At 36.1% G+C, this 17428-nt stretch overlaps 1 protein-coding gene across 1 annotated transcript in view; it reads right to left on the bottom strand.

Annotated features, from left to right (window-relative positions):
- CDH12 (cadherin 12) overlaps positions 1 to 17081 on the bottom strand; it is a 588619-nt gene extending 571538 nt beyond the window's left edge. The window contains exon 1 of the mRNA XM_075084230.1: positions 16765 to 17081. The gene's annotated coding sequence lies outside the window, so the exon portion shown is untranslated. The remainder of the gene's footprint in view (positions 1 to 16764) is intronic.
- Positions 17082 to 17428: the final 347 nt, after the last annotated feature.

Genomic DNA, 17428 nt, shown 5'->3' with positions numbered 1-17428 from the left:
AATTAAGATTCCACTTTGCACAAAAAAATCCTATCAGAACCTTTGCAGAAATCCAGTTATATTAATTACATATATCTAGGAATTTCCACCTTGCACCTTTAAAAAATTTTCTCATACCATACTATCAGACTATACTATATGGAGATTTTCTTGTATTTACAAAGATGCAGAGATATTGGAGTGTCTTTACATCCTCAACTGCATGGTGCAATGTGTATTTCTACAAAGTAGAGAAGTAAAGATAGAGGTGCAAGGAAATAGCAGATATCTACTAAGTTACAAATATGATGCAAATGCAGATCACTACAAAAATATTCCAGCTCTTTTTGTGCTACATAAAGCCTCAGGCTTCTTTCACTGCATCTGATGCATATGAGAACTATTGTTTGCTGCAGATGTGACCCAGCTTTCTTGGAATGAAGCTAAAGGCTCCTTAAATCTAATACAGCAGTATTACTGAGCTACTTTACCTCTTTTGAATGAGAGAAAGGAAGATAGAGGACGAACCAAAAGATACAGAAATTATTAGAAGTAAAAAAAAATGTGAAAGAAAGAAAAAGCACAATTAAAAAAAAATCAAAATCTTAGAAGAAAAAAAAAGAGATAATAAGGACACTACCAGGATGCTGGGACCACACACGTGCACACACACAGAGAAGATTCCCTGCACGTCATGGATAATCTCTGCCAAAAACAAACCCACAAGAAACAATCTTACCACAGAAATAGAGGCAAGTACGGAGTTTTTTGCCATTTCTAGCGATAGATTAGTGAGCTGGTCATTTTATATGCACTATTTGAAGTGTTAAGAACCAAGCAGTAGTTGTACATGACTCAGTCTTACACACTGCACCTGCTTAGTTACAAGACATAGAATCAAAGGAAATAAAAATGACTTTGTGTCTTGTTGCTTGAGCCATCAGCAAGGTACATAAGCTGCTTGTGTGCAGCTGTATTAAAAGGAGATAAGCACTTTTCAATGAATTACTTATTTCTGAGCCATAACCTCAAGAGTTTTTGCACTGTAAAACAGATTCAGGATTACAGATCTTTCTTTCAGATACTTGTTTCTCACCATCTGCCTTTTCTCTTGAACCATTTTGGGTCTACACTAATAAAGAAGGAAATAAATGCAGCCAAAACACATCCCCTAGATTAGAACTTGTAACACCAAAAAAAAAAAAAAAAAAGAAAGAAAAAGTTGTGTGAAGAGGTTGTTGAAATGTACTTTTTGTCCATTAGACTGTTTCAGACTTCAAGTGTTCACACTCCTCACAGACAATATTGAATCATCTGTGAAAGTCTGAAGATAAATTTTAGACCAGCTAATATTGCAGAAGGTAACTCATCTGAGATTTAGAGAAACCAAGGCTTAAAATCCCTGCTTGGCCCAATTCAGAAGAGAAACCCAACCTGCCTCTGAAAGTGTGGATAAGTATTCCGCCCACTGTGCTATGGAGTCATTTAGAATTCCTGTCTTCACCAATGATCTCTTATTTTTTTTATATAAAAATTTAAATAACTTCCTTGGAGAGACTCAGGCTATAATAGTATGAAGATGAAGTTAGTTACTTAAAATGAGAGCTGGGTTGAAGCCAAGGAAAATAGGGGTTTAAACTTTATTTTCTCACATCCCAAAAGTATTCCTTAACCACTGTGCTAGCTTCTGCTTTGACATCTTTCTTACCATCTCTCTTTTCCTCCACCCTGGGCATACAAAACATCTTGAAGCAGTGACAGTACCTCAGAAGAAGAACTAACTTTGAGTAATCAGACTTTTCTAGCCCCTGCACCACATCACCTGTTCTATTTGCCTGCACAGTTATCAGATTCCCATAAACAAATAAATACACTCTTCATATGTGCATGAATGTATCATGGGGATGTACATAAACTTGATGTCACCCTTGCAAGAAAACAGTATGTACAAGTACATAATCAGGAAAGCTTACTTTCTCTGACCTGTCTTCTTCCCCTAATATACAAGCATTAAAGCATAGACCAGCAATGCAGGTAGTAGAAACACACAACAGACATCACAGAATAACCAGACTGGTAAAATATAATTGACTTAGAAAAAAAACCCACCTAAATTAAATTTTATACTCCATGTTTAGACTCGGCAACGAAGCTATAACAAGCTCAGAGCTGTGTTATTATCTCCGTCCATTTGGCCCATTTGACATGCTTTTATGTTAAGCAAAGTACACAGAATGCATTTACACAAGCCAAAACCAAAATAAATGCATTGGTCTCAGGTGGAGTATTGATCTACTCTGGTACTCAGAAATAGAATATATATAAATATTGCATATTGGAAAAAATGTACACTGTCATTTCACAAGAGAAGCATTTAATTTACTGTAATACATTACTAATCTGACAGATTGCAGACAGGCAACGTTTACAATATTTTAAGGTTCATCTTGTTTCCTTGTTCTTTTGTGCTGTTTTGGCAGTGAGAGATAATTCATGCTGTCCTTTTTATCCAACTGTAATGACAGTGCAGTAAATTATATCCGAGGTTATTTTAGCCAATCAGAAACCCTGATTAGTTGTAGTCTAATTAAGGAGTAATGAATGGGGAAGTGACAAATTTCCTCTTTCTCATTTATTTTTGTAATTAAATTGCATACTGCTCATCAATCAAATAATCTACATTGTTAGAATTTGCAAACTTTTTTTGGAACCCACATGTTGCTTTGTTGGCAGGAACATTTATCAGGTTTTATGGCCAGCTGTCAAGAAATCATAAGGTACCAACATTAAGCTACCTATCCGATAAATGTCCTCAAGGAAAGATGGAAAATAGTCAGCCGTAACTGTTACAAGAATGCCAGAACAGTGTGCAGTGTTTCAACTAAGTGTAGAAGAGGGTCAGAGCTTGATGTTAAGGTAATTATTTAGGTTGTCAGACAACAACTAAGACCTAATAATTCTCCCAAGCTCTTAAACTTCTACAATTTAGTCAGTGGTATCATTTGTCCTTCTGTAAGTCTTGATCTGGAGTGAAGAAGTGATAGAATAAACTGAGTGCTTAATAAATTAGAGGTGAAAACCTCTATAAAGAAGATGGATAAACACAGCTTTCCACATTATTAAGTTCACAAGCAACAGATAAAACATACTTTGGGGGCTTAACTCTTATCCAAAAAATGTGGAGTTACGAAGTAGTAAACAAGGCAGTTTAGGAATGTTCAAAATACAGCGATTTGCTTTTGAAATCAAATTTCAGCTTTTCAGAGAAAAAAGGGCCAAAATACAAAATACAATTTTAGCCATAATTGTCAGTTGGAATATTGCCTTGATGTCGTATAGTAGGGGGAGTTCAAGATTGTTTTAATTGGACTTCTATCCGCTCCTATTTGCTGTATTCCCCATGCTATGACACAGGCCAACACTTTCCTTACTGAATAAGACTGTCAAGGCCATAAGTGTTATGTGTGGGGAAATGCAAAGTGTTTCTGTCTTTCAGTGAGGAGCGCATGAGGCAACAACACCACCTTCAACATCATGCAATCTTTCTGACTTAAATGCTTTCTGTTTTCATGCATTTGTCTAGGAAATATTTTGTTTCTGCTATTTATTTTAATTTTTCTTTCATGAAAGCAAATTCTGTTGCAAAATGTTTTCTTCAGCTGAAAATCAAATTCTCACTAGAAAAATATTTCCATCAGGAAGGTTTTGGCCTGGGCTTCTACAGCTTATCCTGAAGCTGACAAAACTGACATTCTCAGTAATTCACAGCACCTCTCTTTTTCAGTTTCCCATCTATGAAAGGTGGACAATCACATCTGTATATTTACTTAGTGTTATTGGGTAACATTCAAACTTCCTGCTTTTACGATTTCATTTTTTAAATAAGTATCTCATTGTGCCAATAGTTATTGCTGCAGTTGAATGACTTAACTTTAACCGGGGATAAATAACAACAATAAAAATTCCAAATGTAGAAATTATCACGTACATCATGGATGCACTGGGTATCAGGACTAGCTGCCCAGTGTCAAAAATAAGCTGATCCACATAAATTAATTTATATTACCTACAGCAATAGCTGCCGACTAGCCTCCCATATACATAAATAAATAAGTTGAAGTGAAATGATAGAGTGACAGCATTAAAACCACTACTGTTACTGAAATAAGACCAATATTTTCTCTCTTGCCCATTCCATTGCAAAGACACGATATTACTCAGATTTTCTTGGAATTGTGAAATTATATCTGAGGCAGAAATAAGCGTTGTCCTTGTAATCTGAAATTAAGAAAGCTCCATGTTATAATTCTAAACTAAGTTCACAAAGATCGAAGTCTTTTCTCCATAGAGGAAAAACTATGTGATATAAAGAAAACTCCAGGAGAAGCTGAGAGGAGGAGGTTTGTGTTTGTTGGGTTTTTTTTCTTTTTTTTTTTTTCTGTCAGGTGTTCTTTCTGACAGTAGATCTAATAAGTTTCTTAACACTTGCGACAGAGGTAGGTTTACATGTCTGCAGGTATTTAAGTAAGACATAGGCAAAAGATATTTGATAGTTTCCAAAGAAAAAGCTTTGCACTTAACATAAAAAGCATCATTTCTTGCTTTGCATTGCTTCTCATCTAGGTTCAGTCTCTATATAAGGGTTTAACTTAACTCCTCAAGGAAATCTGAGCACTTAGATCCTCCTTGAGAATTCAAATGCAAAAGAAGGGAGTTATGGCCCTAAACTCCTCTGAGGATCTTCTTTTTCCATTTAAAATATCAAGACACGAACAAGAACCCTAACACTATCCTCTCAAGGATGATAAAAATAATAATGACTTAAGTACGTATTCTCACCACATATTTTCACATAGCAAATAAATAAGTTCACAAATTCCTACGTAGATATTTTGTCACAGTGACATTCACCATTTCTTCTTTCTAGGGGTGGATTCCACTAGTCTATATGAAAAATAACAATAGAACCAACTATTTCTTTCAGGCCATCCTTTTCACTGCACTTTTTCAATGCAAAGAAAATAAGGACATAGTGATACAGATATGCCACTTAGTATTTACATATTGAAGATAAAGATACATATTTTTGCATTATACCTGGCAGACAACTTAATGTACAATTATCAGCATTAACACAATCTTTCAAATCTTGAAATGTTAAGCCTTTATGTTTCATTACAAAAATTACTCTGCTGTAAAATTACCAGGTAATAGTTACACCTATGCTTATGGTTTGAATGACATTCTTTGATTGCAAAAAATGCCCATAGTTCACATGTTCCCTCGTATTAGTCTGCAGAGTTTGAAAGAAGGGTCATTGTATTCAGAATTTGAACTGATTCTGAAAGTTTATTAGATATGATTTAAAAAATGAAATTTTTTATATATTTATCACTGGAATTGGGTGCTGGGAAGGAAGGAGAAAGACATTGGATTTTGGTCTTTGGAAATGGTGAGTCTGCATATCCTTTCAAATTTCAGTAAACCCTATATGATAAGGAAGAAAAACACTTGAGAGAAATAAGATTGCATGACTTTAAGCTTCCAAACACAAGAATATAATATTGATCCTCAAAAATCATTATACTGTTGATGTAAGGGGAGGTAAAAAAGAAAACCTCTTTCTATTGATGCTTCAGGCAACTATCACAAGGGACTTCTGAGTCCTAAATTTGCTGCAACTCTCAGCAAATTAAAATATGTAAAATTTTTCAGAGTTTTAATGTAGTAAACATTTCAAAAGCCATTTTTCACTATTTCACTGTGAGCATATACCACTAAGCAGCTGGGAAATCTAATTTGGGTTTGAAATCTGCTTACAGTTTTGAGATCTTTGGCACTATTTCTGGGGAGGTCCTCATATAATGCTTTTAGAGCAGAATAAAAATGTTATATAATAAGAGCCAAATCTATTGTACTGTAATGAAATGGCTTCACTCATTTATTGCAAGTGCCCATCTTTTCCCCTTTCCATGCCCAGCAGGTCAGCACAACAATATTATTTTAATCACATAGAATTCTATTTCTAAACTCTGATTTAAGCAACCAACCCCCTCTAGTATTAGAACTATTTGGGAAATATAGCTTTTATGTGTTAGTGGGTGAGAAAAATGGTTTAAAGTGTTAAAACCAGCATATTTTAAAATATTTCATTGACACTTGACAATGTTGACTGTGGTTGTATTTGTCATTGTCTAGCAGCAAAGAAAGTGGGAAAAACAATGTGAACAGGTGCTTTCCATTTAGATTTTTCACCACCAGTGACTTTCCTTAGAAAAATATTCTTGAACGATGTACAGCTATCCTCTCTTCCTAGTGACAGAAGCTGTTGGAGAATATTTAAATTCAGCTATAACAAAAATTATTCACTTGAAGATCAGCATTATTTCTTACAGCAATTTCTTCTATACCTAGGTTGCATGTGCAGTTGGTAGCAAAGAAAGTTCATTTTTTCTATTTCCTTATTTCTATTTTGTGTTAAAAAATATAAGGAAATTATTCCTCTGCCCATTAATGTTTTAGCTGAAGTACACCAGTAGCACTGGTGTAGATTTAGGAAGGTTTAGTGCTAGTGTGGTTTATGACAGTTTTATTGGAAGCATTTAACAAGATTCAGTGTTTGTCAGCAGCTGGACCAGTGAGCAGCCTGATGGTCGCTGAGTGTAAATGCAGTGATAGGCAAGAAAACCCATATCATCCCCAAAAATGGGAAGTAAAATTAAACCTTAAGAGCATTTTATGAACATTTACAAAACACATTCAAGATTTCACTTCTTATCCTATCACTTAGGCTGTTTTGAATTGCTGTGCCTAAGTGAGGACAATCCTTCAGAGTAAATGACAGTGTGACAGCAGTGGAAAAGAAATTATTATGTTGGTACTTGCAGTGTATCACAACTAGAAACATATCCTTTTTTTCCCTTCTCAGTGTGGCTACCAGCCCAAGTCTCTCCTGTGTGATATCTACATTCAGTACAGAAGTATTGATATGTTTTCTTCCTGTTGGAAATTGCTCCATCTTCATGTTAGATACTCAAGCTGAGAGAAAAAAAAAAAAAAAAAAAAAAAGACCACAAGGCACTCGACTTGCAAATTATCTCTCACAGCAGGTCAGGGTCAGCTAACTTTCCTCACCAAGAAAAGAAAAAAGCAAGTAGCAAAAGACAGAGAGGCAGATCTGATTTCTGCTAATGTCCAGCCCGTCTGCTCAGCCAGATGGCCAATTGAATCACAAGGGGAAGGTGTCACAGTCACAGAGAAACCTAAGCCTTTCCTGCTTTATCATACTCCAGCCAAAAATACTAATTCAACAGCGGCCAACAGAACCCTAAAGGGTTTGTGTACTAGCACGCCGAGCTTTCCTGTAATCACTGCGATATCTCCAGGAACAAGGGGTGGCATGTATCATTATTTGGATGTGATAACATGACCCATACAAACATTAGGGGATAATGGGCAAGTCTGCACTCTGCAAATCGAATCACACCATGATCCATCATTAACCTAAGTGAGCTATTGCTTTATTGAAGTAGCCCTGTAAATGAATAGGTCACAGTCTATTTAAAAGCTGAGAGATTTGTTAATGCTCCAAGGACTTATATTCTATTAGAAGATACAGCCTGAGTATAACTGAGATTTTAACTATGCTTTTAAAGGGTAGGTAGGAGAGAGGGAAAACCTAAGATTTAGACAAGAATAATTTTAGAACATTCCACTGGAACATACTTATTTACACATATATAGAAAGGTATTTTTATACGCATCTCAATTTAAGTTTTGTCTTAAAGAAGGAGAAAAATAATCACTAATTTCAAAATGTTTTATTCCTCAGAAACTTTTAAAGCTCAGGGAGGTAAGACTTTGGGACTGTGTGAAAATCAATGCTGTTCCAGTTAATATGAATCGACACTACGTGAGAAATATTGCCCTTCAGTAAAGAGCTTCAGAATTCTGCTTAGGAGGTTTTCAGCATTAAGCCTTTTAATTGCTACTTTAGGAACTCTGGATTTTGCATAGGCATAAGTCCAGGTATTAATACCAGTTCTTCACTGTTCAGTTTAGATAACAGGACTAAGCTTCAGAACCAGTTAAGACAAACCTTTCAAAGATTCCCCCCCCCCCCCCGCCTTTTACTGCATCCTGGAAGCTTTATTTAATTGTGCATGCAACAAGAAATTATGGACACCATCCTTTGAGACTGCTGAATCATAAATGAAGGAATTCTTTTTCTCCTAGATTTTCCTGAAATAAAGTTTATATCAAGAATTATTTATTTCTTTGCCAGAAAAAAATGTTTTCTTGTTATCGTTACAGATATAAAGCTTATAGTAATTCTTTGCAAAAAGGGGAGTAAATAAATGGGTCTATTAAGCAAATCTTTATATGCTAGCAAACCAGCTTTGCCTGACAAAATCAGTAATAGGCTTAGCAGTTCAGAGGAAGATATCTTCTCCAGGAACTGCATGAGTAATCTGGGAGGAGCATATGCAGCAGAACTTGCTAAATAATAGAGAAAGTGGTGATCCTAACACCTGAAACTATTTTTATTTGCTTCTAGGAAGGAGAGATTATTTCCTTCCACTTCCTCCACCTTGACCTTGAAACATTAAAAAACTGTCTATGATTACTTCCCATGTGACTCTTATATAGCTGTTCTGAGTATACTTAAGGTACTTTAAGGTCTTGCACTTTTTATTCATTCCACGGCATCCACGTAGAATAACTTTGCTTACATTTCTAAAGGTGTACCCGAATAAGTCACTAAATATTACTATACATGTTGGTTTGCTAATTTCTTTGTTGGGGCATACTTCACTTGTGATATACTCAAATTATATACTCACCTCCTTCATACTTCCTCAAGACACACTGAGACTTTTACCTGGTGGACTGAAATTCACTACAGTATACTGTTTTTACTGACAAGAACCTGAGTATAAGGGTAGTCAATTCTTTTTCTCCAGTCACAGCTTCAAGAAGGACATTCATATTCATGTTTAAGCAACTCAGTTCACTCTACAGCCTTGGGAACAAAATCCAATGAAATACCTTTCGTGTGCATAATAACGAAGTCCCCATGAACTACATACAGCCTTTGCTGAATGTTAGACGCTACTGTTAGCTACTGTATCAGGTGCTTCTCTAAAATTGAAGTCTGTTTTACACTTATATATCTAAAACCTACCTGATGAGCTAATATGATTTTCTATAAAATATAAATAGCATACAACTTTTATAGGTACAAGTCATTTACCCTTAAACAGTTCGGATTGTGTGCAGGCCATTGATTTGATCTAGTAATTGAATAAAAATGCATTTTGTCCCTGTAAGGGGGCAACTGATAAATTAAAGAAGAACATATGAAATCCACACACCTGTTTATAACAAAACTTAGACATACAGGACAAGAGAGCTGCAATCTACTCTTTGGTCACCTTCTCTGTCACAGCCAAGCAAAAGACACTGATAACTTTGTTCTTCTTTTGAGTTACTCAGCGTAGAAATAATAGTTACGTTGACCTGAAAAGTTCATTCTTGTCTCCTGGACTATCTGGATGAGTTCTCAGAAGCCAACATTAGCAAAATTTTGTTGAGTTTTTTTGTTGTTGTGCAGTCAAGAACAGCCTTTGGCCATCTTTGTGGCTGGTGAGAATACCTACTTTTCATGTGTTAGCAGAGTTCAACTAGTTCAATAGGTAAAACCTAGGTTTCAAGACACAAAGACACAATCTGAAAGACTTTTGAAGATCACACAGTAAAATGCATTCTTATTAAGCGGTATGTGGCCAAAAGTGACTTTTAGCACAGAAAAAACACTTGACACACTTTCCAGAAACAGCTGTTGGAAAAATATAGGCACTCTCCTACCAATTTCTTCCTGCTTAGTTTAGGTGGCTATTGTGGGTCATATGCCCTGGAGTGAGATATCCCTTTCCATGAACATACATATTAAATTAAATACTTAAAACATCCTGTGCTTTTGAGTCATACAGTGGTGTTCTTTAGACATGCTCACAGACTTGCTTTCTCATTCATCTGTATGATTGTGTGTGAAAATTCTTCCAACAGTGGGCCAAAAGCACAGCTTTAGGCCTGAAGTAGGTTACCTCATATTTATGAGTGGTTAGAGATAGAAAATACATGATGGTAAGGTCAAATCTTTGACCTAAAATACAGTTTATAGATTAAGAAAGGGGAAAGACAGGTGGTAAAAAAGTGGCAGACTGGTATGACACAATGACTGAAGGCCATGCCTTATACTTCAGGTGAATCTTCATTAACTTTACGTGTTATTATTAATTAGTGTTTAATTAGTTCCTCGTTTTCCTATATCAGCCCAACCAAGTGCAGATGTCAGCAAAAATTTCATAGGAGAGTCTGTTCTGACAAAGTCTGCCACCTGAAAGAAGATGGTTAGACCCAGGCCATTCTGCTGGCTGTTGGTCCATTTCCAAGGAGATCCACAGCACAATTTCATGGCTTCCCTAGGTCGTACTAATCACAGGTCCCAAAAGGAGCTTTACCAGCAGGTATGCAATGAGCAGGGCAGCAACATGTTAACCATACTCTCTGCCTGGCCAAATGCCCGCTATTTGCCAATAACAGAACAGTACTATCTTTGTGACAGAGTCAGTCTCCAACCAAGGTTAAGCCAGCTTTATTCCTGCTCTGCGCTCCCAAAGAGGCTAGGATCAACCAAAACTGAAGCCAGTTTCTACAGGAATAAATAATTACTGCTGGAATACAACATGAAACATGCTGATAAATCAAGTCTGTCACGCCTGTTCATTGAGCTATCTCTTCAGTGAATCATGCAGCTTTCTCTGACAAAGACCTGAACCAGGGCTATTTCCATCAATGCCAGAAAAGTTGAAGCAGGTTTTATTTAACTTTAGCTAGGTTTTATTTCTCTTTTTCTAGCTAAAGTATTTTAAACCAAGAGTAGATTTCAGTACTACGATTTCCCTGTCTACAATCATTATTTTTAATATGTAGTTCAATCCATCAGATCATTAACACACTCTGTGAGGTTCATTTTGTTATTTTGAAGTGTTTTCCCTTAGCTGAAGTAATTTTCAAGGTGCATCTCCAATTCCACACAAGTCCTATTGTATTTCATGCTGTTGTCAAAGTTTCCAGTGTTTTATAAGACATAATATACAAAACAAAACTGAAAAAGAGACTGCTTCTCTGGGTGAAGGCATAGCATAGTCTGACACCTCTGACTCTACTACTGGGGGACAGATGTTTGGAGAAAATCTGCCATTTGGTAAGTGACAATGGGAACTAAAAGACATTAAGTGCAGCAGGAGTGTGGTCAAGGTATCTCAAAACTCAATTTATAGCTAAATTTTTCTGTAGATAGTAAGAATCTATGTACTGAGACAAAGCAGATAAGAAACATAATGCAACGCAAAAGATGAAGCAAAATATTGGTTACAAGATTTCAAAGTATATAGCTATAACAAGCCGTGACATGAAGTGCACTCGATCTGCTGGGGAAATGCAACATCTTTCTGGTGTTTAGCAAAGCAGCTATTTTATAGTCCCTCAGAATGAATGTCACTGGATAAAAGAAAACAAATCAGTCAAGGTGAAACAATAAAGAACAATTAAATTAGGAAAGAGGACCCAATAAAACAAAGTGCCCAAGACAGTATGTTTTACCCCTGTTTTATTCAATACCAATGTAGGGTCCTCAGTAATGAGAGATGATTGACATCTTGTAGTACATCCTAGGTAAAAAAGAGTACTTTGTCTAGCAGAGAGCGTCTTAAAACCATGACAGCGTACATAAAATCATCTTTTAATATTAGTCAGACTCTTAAGCCACATCCTAAACAGAGACAGACTTAACTGTCATTCTTAAACTGAGGTCTCTAAACAGCAACTTATATTTACAAGGGATGACAGAACTGGTACTCCTTTACCCTGGTTTGCACCTTAAGAAATACACTGTCAGGTTTACTCTGTGAAATCTGATAGTATCACAATACAAAATAAGACATGTGAAAATACTCCCCAACATTACTTCCACTACTATGACATGACCACTTATAGATATCATACAGCTCCTAACTGTAGGCCAGTAGGAGTGAATATACTGAAACAAATTAATGTACCACAACCGAGCCTAGTCCTCCCTCCCCATTAAAGACTTTCAGGAAAGTGAAATCTACAGTGGAAAAAAAAGAGGGGCCATCTCTCATACAAGACATTGTATTCCAGTTCCTTTAGTGAACAGTCAGTTGCTTAAGAAAAAGCAAAAATCACATGGTATTTTTCATAACACAGCGTTATAACACATAACATTTTAGACAACATCCCTTCTTAGCAGCATTTAAGGCTTTGTTGCCACCGTGCACCGTAATTCATTTCTTTGTGATACCTTAAACTCGACAAGTGCTATGTAAACTCAAATTCGGTTCACCTTTTAAAATGCCTCATAAAAATGTCTCAGTTTAAAGGATATGTATAAACATCCCAAACTTGTGTATACACACAAACGCGTTAAGTAGAGGAATTTTTATGAGTCATTTAAAAGCAGAATAGTATTTGGCTTCATATAACAATTTTCACATTCCAGGTCCATCAAAGTGCTTTCCAAATGAATAGCCTGGAAACCAACCAATATACTGATGCTGTAGGTAAATATATATGATTTGAAGTGGAGCAGATAAATGCAGAGGTATTACAGTTTCTTCTCTTAACACATGAATAGAAAAGCCTTGGTTAAATTAAGAAAAATTAAAGACACTACGGAATCAGCATTATTCTTTCTTCTGTTTCTCACCTGCCTTGCTTTATTAATGTTCTTTAATTTACAGGTTCAAATATATCAGCTGTCAGAAGTGAATGACAATGTGGAAATGAGATTAAAATTTAGCTGTTTTACTCAGCAACGTACTGAAAAAATATAAATATATTTTATTGTTTAAAATGATGCAATTTAGACCTTGTAGAAAATTTTTTTCTTTATGTACTTGTACTACAATTTAACCAGCCATGTTTCCTTCCTAGACTTTCACAAGATGATGACACTTCTGCTGGAGTTATTTAACAATCAGTTTATTTTTGCTTTTTTACTTATAGTTTATAGTTCAGTAATACACACACATATATTGCTGTTTGTCAATACTACAAAAATTATCCAGAAAACAGTTTGGTATTCCTAAAAGAAGAAAACAGAGTTGCATAGTAAAAATAGATAAAAGTGATTATTTTTCAGAACCTCATGACTGTGAGTTGGACAGCTGTGGTAACTTAATCAAAATGCAAGTTGTCATGACAAAATGATTTCACACTATACTCACATCTATGCCATTAACTATGTTGTGTAGTATTAAAGTATAAGCAATAGAGGCAAAACTTTTATCAAGCTTTGAATATTGTTACCTAAAAATTGATCTATGTTGTTAGAACCAGAAGTAGAACGCATGACCAAAATACAGCTTTTAAAGTAAATGTATCCAAACTTAAAACATATTCTGGGTTTTCTTTGTTGTAACAGTTCCATATAATATATCTGGAAAACAAGAATACAGATGTAAAGATCACATGCACTATCTTATGATTTTAAAAGCATAAAGATAAGCATAAGCAATATATTAAAGAGCAAAAGGTATGATGTTCCCCTGGGCAGGCACTGCCATCTTCAGAATAACGTATGTGCAGAAATTCTTTGTGTATAACCTCCTCAAGAAAGGTGATATCTATGACCAGTTATGCCTAAATATGTTCCACATAATCTTTGTTTTCGTATTTTAAGAGTCAGTTAACGCATAGGAAACTAAGTGTTGGACCAATTTTATAGTAGAGCGCATGGTAAGAAAAGCCCCACTCCACCAATGAGATGGCTGCATGTACTTCTGTGGCTGTATGCACAGCGGATACAAGTCTGTGTTCCCTCCCCCTTACCTATGTGCTTCATTACATGAAGACAGTGCAAGTTTTTACCCTGACTTTATCCTCTCCGTTTTACTGTAACATTTTACATTGCATGTGCATGTCTGAATAGTTTAGAAAGGTTAATATGGGACTATAGATCCTATGAGCAAATTAGAGACAGTTTACCTGAGCCCTGGATGATTATAAGCATATTTTTAAAAATTGATAATGATGCTTTGCAGTTACATGTAATTTACGCACTTCTCTAATTCTGTGATAACTATTTAAATACTTACTTAAACACAACTTCTTAACCTTTTACAAAGCATTTATAACCATACCTTTAAGAAAGTGTGATAGCAGTGTTCAGGCAAAAGCAATAAAGACCGAAACATCATGTGATTTTCATATAACTCAGGTGTCAACGATTTCTAAAAGTTCTTAAACAGGACAATATTTAAAATAATTTGAATACTAAAAAAGCTTTCAGCCTAAAAGTTACTTAAGAAAAAGCAATTTAGAAATTTGCTAGCCTATAAAATTTTTAAATCATCTCAAGCAATACTATCGAACTAATGGGTTATTTAAGGTTGAAAGAAAGCAAAATAAGCATTTGCTTTCCTTACGATTAGTGATTACTAGTCATCTTTTTCGTCAGAAGAACAAAACTCCAACTGATAGGTACAAAATGAGAAACTGCATATAGCAAGACAACCATAACATTTATATTTACCATTCTGTTATCTATGCTATATTGTATGTCACTGCAACTGAAACAGTATTTCTTCTTTTATATTTAAAAAAAAAAAAACAAAAACAAACCCACACACAAAAAAACCCTTCCAAAGTATTGAACATTCTGAGGGATTTCTGTCTACATACAGTGAATAGAAAGGAAATTCTGGGAGATCATATTATCTCTATCTGGTATATGATTCAACACAGTAGGTGAACAAATCCACAGACCTGACATTCAGAACAGTTGGGGGTGGGGGGGAGAAGCAAATTAATCCAAATAAAGTAAACATGAAGAAAAATGGCATGTATGGGATTGATATGAGAAAGAAAAATAATTTACTTTATAAAGAAGTATTTTCAAACTAAAGTGTTTTGTTCTTGCTTCCCAAAAAGAGAATCTGTTTTCCCTCCCATCTCTAACAGAGACCCCAATCTCACCAAAGAGCAACATCAGGTAACTAGTTTGATCAGTCGAGATGGAAGCCTTCGGTCTGCATGCTGATATGTTCTGGAGCACTCAAATCAATTCAGCAATTAACTGCTTATGACTTCTGCAATGTAACCATCTGGCTTTCAGATCTGGGGAAATATTTTGTAAGAAGCCTTGAAACCTCTTAAAAACATGCTGTGATCAATGAAAGGTCTAACAATATGTTCAGAGGACTGAAATAAAGACCTCCTGACCAATCTGTGAATTTCTTAAAAGCATCGTTTCATGGAAACATTTTAATCCCGATTTATTTTGTATCTGAAATGCCATCACATGCACAGCAAAAGGTACATTATCATAAGACCTACTTAGTATTCCTGAATTGTTAGGCTTTTTGTGATTTATATTTGAACTTGAAATAGGGAAAAAATTACCAATAGCCTCAACTGTACATTGATGCTACCCAGCCATAAAATAGCATCCCTTCCTATTTAGCTCTGTACAGATATTTGCAGATACAGAAAAAAAACACTGTCAACCATCACTCAGTACACACAGATATTAACACAAAGTCCATCACCATCATAGTATGCTTTGAAAGGAATATTTAAAATATAAGAAACAGGTATCCTTCTTAACCAGACTAAATATTAAGAATTGAAATATCAAAGCCACGAAGCCATTCACATTAAAAAATTCCATGAGATATTTATCAAGATAAGTACCTTCACACATCTCTATTATAGGCACACTTGCAGCATGATTTATAATTCAGGGCTAAACTCACCACTAAAATGTTTGTATAAAGATTATGTATGTTCTACTGCCCATCACATGACTAATTTGTAGAAGATCAGTTTGAAACATTACAATAATATATCATGGCTTGCATTTGAAAACCTCGGATATCATAGCTAAATTTTATTTCTCACAATTAAATTATTTCTGCAGTGCTTTTATTTTTTTTTTTTTTTTTTTTAAGAGAGGAGGCTGCTCAGGTGTTTTCAAAGTTGCTTCAAGTCGAATTCACATTTCTTACCTTCTTTCTTTTAATTGAACCTTATCACTTTAAAGGTCAATGCTGCAGAAATTCCGTCCGTGTCCTTCCCCCCCGCCCCCCCATTCCTGCCTTCCCTCACACACAGACCAGACTGAGTGCTTTAAAAAAAAAAAAAAAAAACACCACACAAAACCACCACACAAAACAAAACCAAACCCACATAGAATTATAGCAAATATATGTTTACTCCCACAAGTTCTACACCTTCACTTACTTCTTTTCTCTGTGAACTGAAACAAGTCCCCAGTTTGGCACGACGTATTTTGCTTTTTATCAGCACTGATCTTAGTACCCATCACAACCGAATTAGTTGCACCCATACCTCTGTATGTCAAAGCCACTGCCCGACCCGGAGGAGGGCTGGACGCCTGCAAAGCGGGAAGGGAAAGGTGCAGCTCCCTCCTCTCCCTTCACTGCCCCCTCTTGCTTTGGGCACTGCGGACTTGCACACTTTGTTTAGAACTTATTGAAGTTTTACGATTCCAAACCGGGATGAGCAGGAAATAGCCTGCTAATCCACACGGCCACATTTCTCGCGTGTGCTGCAGCTCCTCCGTGGAGCCAGCGTCCTTTTGTGCAGTGATTCAGGGGGCCCCCACGCCACATCCCCAGCCACTGCGATGCAATCCCAATTTCTTCTCCTCCCCCTCCCCAGAAAAAGCAGCCTTACCTGCTACATGAAGCTGCAGCAGCACCAGCAAGATCAGCAGCAGCAGCATGCACAGCAGCAATACCTCTTTCTCTGAATCACTGTAGCAACAAACTGCCCTTTCCCGTGTTCCCCTTCATTCACAAAGGGTCTCACAGGCAGGAAAGACAGGTAGAAACCACTTTCTTACTGGAAGGGGTTGGCTCCCTTCTCAGAAACGACTGAATCCTTCTCTGTGGTTCCCTACACATTTACCCTTCAGATCAATACTGCTCTTCAGCAGCAGCTTGAGCTCAACTGCAGCTGATAGAGACTAGCCAATTGGTATTGAGGATTCCCTTTCTGTAACCCCCTCCCACAAAAATACACAGTGTGCATTTGAAATATTATTAGTTGTGAAAAGTAGTTTTAACCCCTTGCTTGAAAACTACCCTATACTTTTGGAGCTCCAGACAACCTCTCGTTTTCTTTTTGTGTTAAGAAAAGCTCTGACTGACCAAAATATCCCCACCTGGACTCTTTAAAGCTGGGTAACGTTCAGTAAGAAAACTAAAATATCTCAAACTGCAATCAACCGACTGGGAGGATGATCTGTTTACAATCTAGTAGGCAGAGCATATGACAAAACCAAACAAAAATCCCCAAAGAAACTGCATTGCAATCTATCATCCAGATATCATCATTT

Source organism: Phalacrocorax aristotelis, chromosome 2 (assembly GCF_949628215.1).
Source record: "Phalacrocorax aristotelis chromosome 2, bGulAri2.1, whole genome shotgun sequence".
NCBI classification, from domain to species: domain Eukaryota; kingdom Metazoa; phylum Chordata; class Aves; order Suliformes; family Phalacrocoracidae; genus Phalacrocorax; species Phalacrocorax aristotelis.
The sequence above is the reverse complement of the archived record's forward strand: the minus strand, read 5'-3'. Positions and strand labels throughout refer to the sequence as shown.